The sequence below is a fragment of the Euprymna scolopes genome, chromosome 28 (assembly GCF_053919585.1).
Source record: "Euprymna scolopes isolate OS-2025 chromosome 28, ASM5391958v1, whole genome shotgun sequence".
NCBI lineage: Eukaryota > Metazoa > Mollusca > Cephalopoda > Sepiida > Sepiolidae > Euprymna > Euprymna scolopes.
The window spans coordinates 60,898,924-60,911,064 of NC_136509.1; the positions used below are offsets into that span (position 1 = coordinate 60,898,924).

Consider the following 12,141-nt stretch of genomic DNA (forward strand, 5'->3'; position numbering starts at 1 on the left):
TTGAATATATTATGTATTGACCTTTTCTCTTCAATTTGTGAGTAAATAATTATCGGGTTACTAAATTAAGTATTTGCTTTTTAATAGACACTTAAAAATTGGGATGGGAGGAGGGTCGTGAATTTAAAAAAAAAAACGTTTGTCTAAAATATTATATTCGATTTATTGGAAAGAACATAAAATTTCACATTTACCCTGAAAATATCGTAAAAATAGAATCAATAGAAAAATTTTGATAGATTTTTAAAATTTAAAAATTGAAAAATATTGAGTTTAAAAATTGAAAAATATTGAGTTCGGAAAATTCATTACTGTTTAAAAAAAAAAAAATATTTCTATTACTTTTAAAACAACTGTAATAGTTTATTTTGGAAGTATAATCCATAAAGAAAATAAATAACCCACTTTTAACAGAGAAATTCCGAGATTTTTATATTGTATTCGCAGTTTCGTGTTAGGGGTGTCAAAAATTCCTACAAAAATTCTGATACCGCTAAGAAATTCTGCACTGATATGAAGATGAAGACTATAGCGGGGTATAGGATTCCTTACCGTATAACTGATGAAAATACGCTACACATTTTGATGAAAAATATGGGGAAAAATGGTCATAGAAGAAAACCAAAACTTTAAATATAATTTCTGTATCTAAAGAAATAGTTATATAAATATTCCAACAATCTTGTGGGGAAAATCCAGCTTCCTCAATACGGGGCACTCAGGATGGGAACAAAAATAATCTCAGTCATGAAAGATTTCTCTTCCACCGACCGAGGACAGAAAAGGTGAAGTGTAGCATCAAAACAGACTACACTGATTTTGTTCCGAAGGCCAAAAAATGTTTGTGTTTAATGCTTCTTTAATTGTTTGTTCTCTAAATTCATAATTCAGTTTTATCATTATTAGATTGTATATTACTTTAAAATTACTTAATTTTACATAATATTTATATTTTATATATTAATCATATATATTATATTTCATTATTAATCGAATTGGATCCGTTTTATTTTCTTTTTTTACATATTTTAAATCTTTTTAAAAATGCCTTCATATAGTACCTATTTACTATGCCTCCCCACGGGACAGAGTTAGACACCAGGGTCGTTTTTTAACGTGGAGAAAAGGTACAAAAATAAAAATTGTCTCAGTCGTGAAGGATTTCTCCTCCACCGAAAGAGAACAAGAAAATGAAGTGCAGCATCTGAAGAACAGATGGTATTTATTTGCTCCCCCACCGAGCAAATTAGGCACAAGGCCAATTTTTAATGTGAGGAGTGAAGGGAGGGGGGAGGGAAAAAGGGGGCCAGCTCTCGAGAGGGGGGAAATGGGAGCTGGTTAAAGGTCAAGCATGTGGGGTTGCCCCCACGTCTGGTCTTTGCTAGTCATAGTTAGTCATAGCTTGCAGCATCTGAAGAACAGATACTACACTTTGATCTTGACCAAAAGGCCAAGAAAAAAAATTAGTATCCAACAGTGATAGTTTCACAAATCTTATCTCGGTGGTTGTCGTAAAATCCCTTCAAAGCGTATTGAGGTTGTATGAGAAAATAAAGCTGTGTACGCATTATAAATGTTTCTTTTCTGTCTCTTATGTTATACATTAGTGGGGGGGGGTACCTGGCGTTGCCCGGGTGATTCGAGGTGTGTGTGCTCGGGCGAGTGTTAATCAAAACATAAGAATAAGCGAAGTAAATATTAAAAAAGCACAAAGAAAAAACTAACGTAAGGCAAACGAACGATGTTAAATGTAAAAATGGGGGGAAAAAAAAGAAAACGCGAAAAAGAAAAACGAACATTAAACCTTCTTTAAAAAATGCGAAAAATAAAAACCAAAAAAAAAAAAAAACACTGGCTTAAATAACCCTGTTTCAATATTAAAATTTAAAAAATCGAAAAAAAAAGAGACATCTCACATCACGATTCGAACCCAAAACCTTTAGATAATGAGGCCATGCTCTAAACAACTGAGCTAAGACGACGTCGACGAAATTGTGTCGGTTTTTCAAATATTTAAACTAAATCATGTTCCGACGCCGTATGAGAGGACGGTTTTTTCTGACCCCTCTCTGTAGAAAACTGATGATTTTAGGGTGAAGAAATTAATGTTTTTGGCCAATTTTTTTATATTTGTCGGGCGAAGGTTGGAACTTTAAAATGATACCGATCTTGTGAAAATCAGTGACCCGTATCGAAAGTTTTTGCGAGACATACAAACACACATACACACATACACATATTTTCACTTTTATATATATAGACTAGCGGGGGGGGGGAGTACCCGGCATTGCCTGAGTGTTTGGAGGTGTGTGTGGTTGTTAATGAAAACCTAAAAATAACCGAAGTAAAAAAAAAACAGAAAAACAAACGTTAAAACTTATCTGAAAAAATAAAGCGGGGGGTACCCGGGTGGTGTGTGTGTGTATGGGGGGGGCGGTGTAATCAAAACATGAAAAAAAACCACAAAACTAACGTAAGGCAAACGAACGATGTTAAATGTAAAAATCGAAAAAACAAAAAAGAAAACAGAAAAACGAACGTTAAAACTTCCGAAAAATAAAAACAAAAAAAAAACATGTGAAAAATGGCTTGAATAAGCCTGTATAGATATTAAAATTTAAAAAATCGGTGGGTACCCGGGTGTTTTTGGGTATGTGTTTATACGGTCGGGGGTGGGGTGTTAATGAATACCTAAGAATAAGCGAAGTTACGTGAAAAATGGCTTAAATAACTCTGCTTAAAAAAAAATCTCACCATGATTCGAACCTAAAACGTTTAGATAATGAACCAACGCTCTAACCAACTGAGCTAACACGACACACATGAAATTCTCCCAGTTCTTCAAATATTTAAACTAAATCACGTCATGACGTCGTCTGACGCATACGTAGAACTGATCTCCTCATGAGAGGGCGTTTTTTGTTGAACCCCTCCCCCTGTAGAAAATCGTGGATTTCAGGGTGAAAAAATTAACGTTTTTGGACAATTTTTTGATATTTGTCATCCAGAGGGTGGAACTTCAATATGATACCAAGTTTGTTAATCTTTGTTCTGTCTGTCGAAAGTTTTTAGCGGACACACAAACACACATTTTCGCTTTTATATATATAGAAGACTAGCGGGGGGGGGGGGGTACCCGGCATTGCCCGAGTGTTTGGAGGTGTGTGTGGTTGTTAATGAAAACCTAAGAACAAGCGAAGTAAAAAACAAAAAAACGAACGTAAAACTTATCTGAAAAATAAAGCGGGGGGTACCCGGGCGGTGGGTAATCAAAACATAAAAAAAAAAAAAACACAAAAAAAACTAATGTAAGGCAAACGAACGATGGTAAATGTAAAAAATGAAAAAACAAAACAGAAAAGCAGATGTTAAAACTAAAAACCCCCCCAAAAAAAATGTGAAAAATGGCTTAAATAAGCCCGTTTCGATATTAAAATTTAAAAAATCGGTGGGTACCCGGGTGTTTTTGGGTGTGTGTGGTCGGTCGGGGGTGGGGTTGTTAATGAAAACCTAAGAATAAGCAAAATAAAAAAAAAACCCAGAAAAACGAACATTACGTGAAAAACGGCTTAAATAACACTGGTTCAATATTTAAATTTAAAAAATAGAACAAAAAAAAAAAAAAGAAGACATCTCACATCACGATTCAAACCCAAAACATTTAAATAATACCCCAACGCTCTAACCAACTGAGCTAACACAACATACATGAAATTCAGTCAGTTCTTCAACTATTTAAACAAAATCAGGTCATGACACATGCATAGAACCGATCTCGTCATGAGAGGACTGAATTATTGCCGCCCCCCCCCTGTAGAAAATTGATTTCAGGGTGAAAAAAGTTGTTGATTTCAGGGGGAAAAAAATTAAAATTGGCCAATATTTTGATATTTTTCGGGCAAAGGATGGAGCTTCAATATGATACCAAGTTTGTCAATTTTTGTTCTGTCTGTCGGAAGTTTTTAGTGGACACACAAACACACATACAAACACACATTTTCGCTTTTATATATATTTACTAGCGGGGGTAACCAGCGATGCCCGGGTGTCTTGAGGTAAATCAAAACTCGGGGGGGGGGGGGTTTAAATAATACTAAAAAAATGTTTTGGTAGGTGAGTATGAGAATCGAACCCGTACCCTTGAGTTGGAAATTAATGTTTGAAAAAAAAAAAACCTTGCGATGTTACCATTGGGCCACCACGACATACAGTGTACACGTGTTTGAATTTATTTATCTAACCATAACTATAAAAACAGGGGTACGTAATAAAAGTTAACTTTGCTGCTTCCATTTGACCTAATTAAGAAGGTCAAATAGAAGTCACGCAGCGTTTATCGAAATTTGACTGTCTGATATACAAGATTGATCAAAGCTGATTGCTTCTGGACGTTTTTCCCGGCGCAATGCTGCGAACACGTCCGTTTGAGTTTAGTTTCACTTTATTTATACTAAAAAGCCCAATCAACACGCGAGAAGCCAAAATAGCAATAATTTTGTAAAAATCGACGTAAATAAATCTATACACTACGCACTTTCCTAATTCGTAGATATTATTATATAGGGCCTATATACACAGTTTTAAGCGATAGTAACGACCCCGGGAGCGTGTGCGAGAAAAGCCTTTTGAAGACATACACGAAATGGTCACACACATTTTGCCTTTTATATATATAGATAGAAGATAGTATAAAAAAATGTTTTGTAAATATATATATTTTTTCTTTTAAGTCTTTAAAAATTTTGTAAATATATTTGTAAAAAATCTTGTTCGCGAACTTTCGAATATGTCTGTTATTTGACGTGTTTACAAACAACCAACTGCAATGTCAAGGTCGAACAACCAGTGTCCTTGAATTGTTCGCCTATCTTTGTCGTCTGCTACGAGGTATCTAATCTTTACTTGATAGCGCGGATTCCATTTCGACTTTCACCAATTTTCCTGTTAATAATTACATAAACTCCGGCAAAAAAATATCCATCCCCAAAACAAAACAAAACAAAAAAAAACCCCGATAAAACAAACTACGTTACACACGCAAAAATGAATTCTCCCTCAATCGAACAACGTTCAACGTCTAGTGGGGTAGCACTCGTGTACGTCGGCATTTTTATTATTTTTTTCAACATTTATGTATAACAATCGAGGCCGCCATCTTGTTTTGAAAATTTGGCCTTTCTAAGGCTTGCCAGACTGGCCGTTTTTGCACTGTTGCGTGTAACCATTTATTTATTGCGGACTATTATCCTCATCTTTCTTAGATGTTGTTTCACGACGTTTCGCCCAACTATTCCTCTGGCCTTCGTCAAGTGGTAACCACGACGGAATGGATGGCAGTAATTAACGGAAATTTTATCGTTACGTTCAACGAATTTTATCCCGTTGCACAAGACTAAGAGTTCTAAAAGAAATTTAATAAATAAAGAGACCAAGGTAAACTGGTATAAAATTTTATCAAAAAAAAAAAAAAAGAAAAAAAAATAGAAAAGGAAAGAATGATAGAAAAAAAAATGTATAGTTCAACTGGGCTGCCAAATCAGTCCCTTTAGCGGTTCTTAAGAACTCTTTTAACAATTATACTTTTACAAAAAAATTCGGCGTAGTTGTGTTGCGGGGAGGCCAGAAGGTGGTTAGCCAACTGACCGTGCAACTAAATAAACATCAGACACAAGGACAAGGAAGAAAACAACAGGACGAAGAAGAAAGACAAACTCGGGTAGTTTAGTTTAAAGACGAAGATTCGCCTTTTATTTAAGCAAACGAAAGGGTGGCAAATGCGAATTTTCTCACTGGGCGACGTTGGTCCGGGATCCGTCGCCGGTGTATTCTGTCAGGGGGATGCGTGTCGGTTCGCCGTAAGCTGGAATGACGTCGGAGAAATCATCGTGGTAACTGGTGCGGGTGATTGGTCGACGGGTCCGACTGGGATAGTACTGATACGTTAGCCTCAGGTTATGAGAGGAACGGACGAACGGATTGGCAACACTGAGGGTTCAGTATTCATTAGGTACGGACGGGCGCTCGGATCGGACAGTCACTGAGAAAGGTGTCAGTGTATGAGAGGTACGGACGAACGAATTGGCAACACTGAGGGTTCAGTGTTCATCAGGTACGGACGGGCGCTCGGATCGGACAGTCACTGAGAAAGGTGTCAGTGTATGAGAGGTACGGACGAACGAATTGGCAACACTGAGGGTTCAGTGTTCATCAGGTACGGACGGGCGCTCGGATCGGACAGTCACTGAGGAAGGTGTCAGTGTATGGGAGGTACGGACGAACGAATTGGCAACACTGAGGGTTCAGTGTTCATCAGGTACGGACGGGCGCTCGGATCGGACAGTCACTGAGAAAGGTGTCAGTGTATGAGAGGTACGGACGACATGGAGGACGGAGTCGTGGTGATGAGGTGGACTTCTACGGCATGGAGACCGGAGCCACGGTAGTGGTGGTGGACTTCTACGGCGTGGAGACCGGAGCCACGGTAGTGGTGGTGGACTTCTACGGCGTGGAGACCGGAGCCACTGTAGTGGTGGTGGACTGGACTGCTACAGTGGAGAGACTGGAGTCACAGTAATTGCGCGAGCGTCGAACGGTTAGAGAACCGTGAGCAAGGGCAGAGCTTTGCCGAAAACCAAGCCTGTATTTAGTCGTTACGGCCCCGACCTTGGCATTATCTACTGCCAAGGCCTTATTTGGGGTCCGTAACAACTTAGGGACCAGGGCCAGTAGGGGGAAGTGGGGAAAAATAGGGGTCTTTGCTAGTCCTAGGCTAGACTTGCGTTTGATAGCAAGTACTTTATTAAGTAAAACCTATACTAGAGTTTCTATCACGCACTATTTGCATAACCGCCTTACATTCTTACCAGGACCTACTTAAAATAACAGCTCCCCAGCTTACACGGATGGCGGGCGACATTCACGCTGAAAAATTTTAAAACACATATGTACAGGAACAAAACAAAACTTATTTATATACAAAATAAAGTATTTTTTTTTTTTTTTTTTTTTTAAAATAAAAATGGGGGTGAAATGATGGGGAGGGGGGCAAACTAGAAAACACCCAAAAAGAAAGAAAAAGAAAGCAAATAAACAAAATGCCTATGGGGGCAGGTTAGTAAGGGACCCTCCCTACCTAATAGCTGGTCTGTCGTGTGAAACGCCCACTGTCTTCCGCTCCTCTCCCCTGGGGGGAAGAGGTGAAAGCAAGCAGGTCGTTCCCTAGAGGGGAGTGGAGGACCTAAGGGTATGTGTGAAAAATAACTTGGGGTTGGGGTAAACCGGGGTGGATGGCGTCTTCCAAGATAAAAGTGCGTAATGGGCAAAAATAGGCCGGGGACAAAATAAACAAGTGGACTGGGCATCTTTGGAAGCTCTCTTAGTGCCAATCTAACGAAAAAAAATAATAAAAGACTACGGGAACAGGATAACATGCATACTACCCTAGTCTAGGCCCTAATAAAGCATAAGCTATCCACTCTTGGTGGTTAAACACCTACCTAGCCTACTCCTACCCATCGTATAAGGTTAACCTTATATTACTTTACATAAGGGGCTGGGTTCCGAGAAAACCAAACCTCAGCACCTTAGGAACAATACCACTAGGGTGGAAACACAAACTCGAACCTAGCTCCTCGTCGGATGCACAAACTAGTGTTGTGCACCCATCTCCTATCAAAGTCGATGCGGGGCAATCTTTTCCAATCACATCTGATTTTTATTTTAAGTTGATGCTTAAAATAAAGGACCAGATCCTGATCGGAAACAGATCGCCCCTCATAGACAATGCTCAGACGTGTAACCCACGTCACTAGCCTAGCTACAGCCAGTATCGCCAGAAACACCGCCCGTTTCTCCCTGATAAACGGCGGGTCCACATTGTCGACCACGTACGCCAAATCAAGTGGCACCGACCGCTCGGGGTCGATGCGAGCCGTTACCCCTTCGACATACCTCCAGAGACTCCGCACCCCGCTGCAAAGAAAGAACGCGTGTTCACGCGTTTCGTCCTTATTCTCGTCGTTGCAGCGTGGGCACGGGGGAAAATAATAATCGGGATCCCGGAAATCCCTGGCAAGTCGGTCGAAGAGAGGCAACGCATCTCGGACTAGCCTCCACGTTACCGAAAATTCTGCATTATTAATGTAGCTACTGGCAGGCGCCCAACTCCAAAGCAAGAGAACCTCCCCCCTCGACAGAAGCAGCCGCTCCACCAGCGGATCGTTCGCGGTACCCTCCACTAACTCCTCATATAGCCTCCACCTAGGCCGTGCAAGGTCACTGGACCCCGGCAATGCCCTAAGGGCGGCTCGGCATTCGGTCAGGAAGCGCCCTTCCCCCGCTGGTCGACGGCGACCTTCGGCGGCGGGGTTGGTTAACAGCCGTGGGAAAGCGTGCTCTACGGCTGGTACCCAGGGTGCCTCCTCTATCAGTGTCCGACTCAGGAACGCCAGTCTTTCTGCGTGTTGATGGCTGCGCAGATCAGGCATCCCCAAGCCTCCCTCGCTGAGCTTCTGCGTACAGACCTGTCTACGGACATACGGCTTTCCTCCCTTCCAGAGCAGTTTGAAAAGGAGTCGCTCTAAAGCCTTACAGCGGTCCGCAGGCAGGGGAAGAACAGATAAACGGTAAAGGATCAACGGAAACACGTAAGTGGCGCATGCCTCCGCACGACCCTTCAAGGACAATCTCCTCCGAATCCAAGTCACGACAGACGATTCGACCTTAGTCTGTACCTCCGACCAATTCTTGTCCAGCTGGAGATCCGGCCCGAACCACACACCGAGGATCTTAACCGGGCCATCAGTCCAGCCGAACGCACCTGGAAGCGAGTTTACCCCGGTCCAGGCGCTCAACCGCAGGCCGACGGACTTGCTGCGATTGATCACGGCCCCTGTGACAACTTCGTACTCAGCGATCACCTCTATCACCGCTTCGATGTCGTTACGACTGGCTGCGAAAACGGTGACGTCATCGGCGTACGCGGACACCCTGGCAAATCGGCCGCCAGGTAGAGCAATGCCGCGTAGGACTGGTCTCGCTGCCTCGTCCCTTAATTTGCGAAGGAAGGGCTCCAACGCCAGGACATAGAGCAGAGGTGACAGCGGACAGCCCTGCCGCACCGACCGGGAGACCCCAAAGGACTCCGACAACCTACCATTGACTTGCACCACCACCGCGGGGTCACGATACAGGGCGGAGATCCACTTGCGGAAGTCCGGACCAAAGCCGGCGGCCTCCACAACAGCCCTCAGGAACCCATGGTCCACCCTATCGAACGCCTTGGACTGATCTAAATTGATCAGCGCGGCTTCTGTGTCGTCTTCTAACCCCTCTATTATCGTGCGAACCAAGTGCAGATTGTTTTGAATTGTTCGACCCTTCACAGCGTAGTTCTGATCCGGTTCGACCAACTCGTCGATTACGACCTGCAGTCGATTCGCAAGAATACGGGCCAAAATCTTAAAATCTGCGTTAAGCAGAGTTATGGGCCTATAATCATCTAAGTTCCCCCCTCCATGTTGGTTTCCCTTCTTCAGAAGCGTGACCACTCCTTTGGTTACCTGCCTCGGGATCGAGTCCTGGGCAAACCAGTGGTTAAACACGCCCGTCAAAAGGGGCACAAACATGGGCGACAGCCTCAAGTACAGTTCGTAGGGCAAACCATCGAGCCCCGGAGATTTGTTGTGGCCAACCTGCTTCAACGCAGTAATGACCTCACACTCCGTAACCACCCCCTCGCAACTAGCCGCTCGGGCCGCAGTAAGGCGGGGCGAGCCAGCTAAATAGCTGCCAAACTCCTGGCCGCGGAGTCTGGGTAGTTTGGTGAAGCGCTCCTCCAAATGTTGCCGAAACCCATTGCAGATCTCCCGCGTCGACACGAGAGAACGTCCTTCCAGGTTTTTCACCTCCCGAATGTACCCATCCGAGCCGCGTCTTAAAGCGGCCCCACGCTCAACAGCGTCAACGTTCACGGCTTCGTTGGAGACTCTATTTAACCTAGCCCTAACTACTTGACCGTCATATCGCTCGCTAGCCAAGCGACTGAGGTCCCCCTTAATTAGTGCTAGATCTAGGGAATCCCCCCCTGCCACCGCCCGGGTCAATCTATCCTCTAGGTGCTTTTTGGTCCGAGCCCTAGTTAACGCGAGGCTTTGGCTATATTGGACACAAAAATGCCTAATGGTGACCTTAAGATTAACCCACCATCTACTCCCGGTAACCGCCCCCACTAACTCCCTCTGAATTAGTGTCGTCAGCTGCTCCCGGAAGTCGACCGACTCCAACAAGGAGGCATTCATCTTCCAGTAGCCAGCCAACCTAGGCCTATTACCTAACTTCAAACGGGCCAACACAAGTTTGTGGTCCGAATGACCTAACCAGTGGGACAAGATAGAAAATCTACGTCGCCCCTTCTAATTAACATCCTGTCCAAGTATGTACTTGGACTGGCGGCCGCACTAGTATGCCACGTCCACATCTCCCTCCCGGGGTGATCCAGACGGAACCTGTCGACCAGATCGCACGAGGCCATCAGGTCAGACAGGCTGCTTTCACACCTACCCGTCCCTCTAGGCCACCCGACCTTATCTAACTTGGGGTCCAGGATGGCATTCCAGTCCCCCATTAATACTACCCGCTCCGGACCCGAAGAGAGAAACCCCTCCACCCGCCGAAAAAAGGAAACCCTCTCGCTTTGGATGTTGGGCGCATAAACTGCCATGATCCGGAATGCGCTGCTGCTAACGGCAACATCGACCCCGACCAGCCTCCCATGAGCGTCCGCATGAACAAGTGTAACCGTCGCAGATAGGGTGCGACTTACTAGCACAGAAACCCCCCGGCTCTGGAAACTGCCATATGCTGAGTAAACATCAAAATCATTCACCAGCACATCGCAGTCCCCAGCCCCAACAAAGTGGGTCTCCTGTATTGCAGCTATGTCTACCTCAAGGGCCATGAGGTCCCTCAGCACGCGAGCAGCCTTGCTTCGAGACCTCATGCCCCTCGCATTTAAGCTAGCTAGGTTCAAGGCCATGTTTCCCTAACTAGAAATATTCCTCAACTAAGGGTCTAAAGTCCTCGGGAGTGAGGACGTCGAAGGCCTGACCAAGACTGCCCGTGAGCAGGTCGGACGTAAGCCGTCCGTCTCGAGCCAGGCCCCCCACGTCCAAGGGGAACGTCATTTTCAGTGCCCTATAGAGGGAGGGGTGAACATAAAGAGGGACCCTCCACTCGCATTGGGTATTTATCTTACTTAGTGATGGGTGCTCCCCGTCTACTAGTTTGAGGCCTTTAAACGCTGTTTTTGCCTCCTCCACCATTCTCCAGAGCGCTTTCGCTCTACCTCCCCTATTCACTCGGACGAATGTAATTAATGACGGAGCGTCCGGAAAGTTTCTTGGGTCAGTGACCTCCTTTTTATCGACCTTTGAGAGGCTTTCTAGTTCTTTAAGGTACCTCCTCTGCCTTCCGTTGAGGTCACTGACCGTGTTGCTTAAGTCGGCTTCACAAACTCTTTCCCCGGGCCACAAAGGGAACTTTCTGGTTTTTTCCGCTCTTGTTGCTGCCGACTTTTCTACTTTCTTTCCCGGGGCTTCTTTTTCTGCCGTCATTTCAACTGGTTCGGGTGTTTCGACTGGTTCGGACGTTTCCGCTGGAGCCTCCGAATGCTCCGTTTCGCTTGCTGGTGTGGTGAATAGGGGAGGGGTTGGCTGAATATCCTCTTGGGGGGGTTGGTTTTTTGGAGATTCAGTAGGCTGGTCTTTCTTTTCTCTTTTTTCTTGCTGTTTGTCATCCCCTCCGTCGCTCTCTGATTCGGATGACCTGCTACTGATCTTTCTTTTTGTAGCCGTTACTATCGGTCTTGCTTCTGCTCGTGGAGCCGGTTCCACTTTTCTCCCCTTCTTTGATACCACCGTACTCCATTTTGTAGTGGTATCTACCTCCATCGGGGGCTCCTTAGTCTGGCTCTGAGCTGGTCCTTGTTTACTGGTCTCTGCTGTTTTCCTTTGAGGGCAGAATCTGGCCACGTGCCCTGGTTTTTGGCATTGCCAACATTGTGGTCTTCTGCCCTCCACGATGACCACCATGGACCAACCCTCGCATGTCAATTGGGCGGGAATTTCATGGAACTCCTTTCTT

The 12,141-nt window shown here is 44.4% G+C and overlaps 1 pseudogene; it reads right to left on the bottom strand.

Moving 5' to 3' along the window:
• Positions 1-1,299: 1,299 nt before the first annotated feature.
• LOC145249874 (U2 spliceosomal RNA) lies at positions 1,300-1,462 on the bottom strand (annotated as a pseudogene).
• Positions 1,463-12,141: the final 10,679 nt, after the last annotated feature.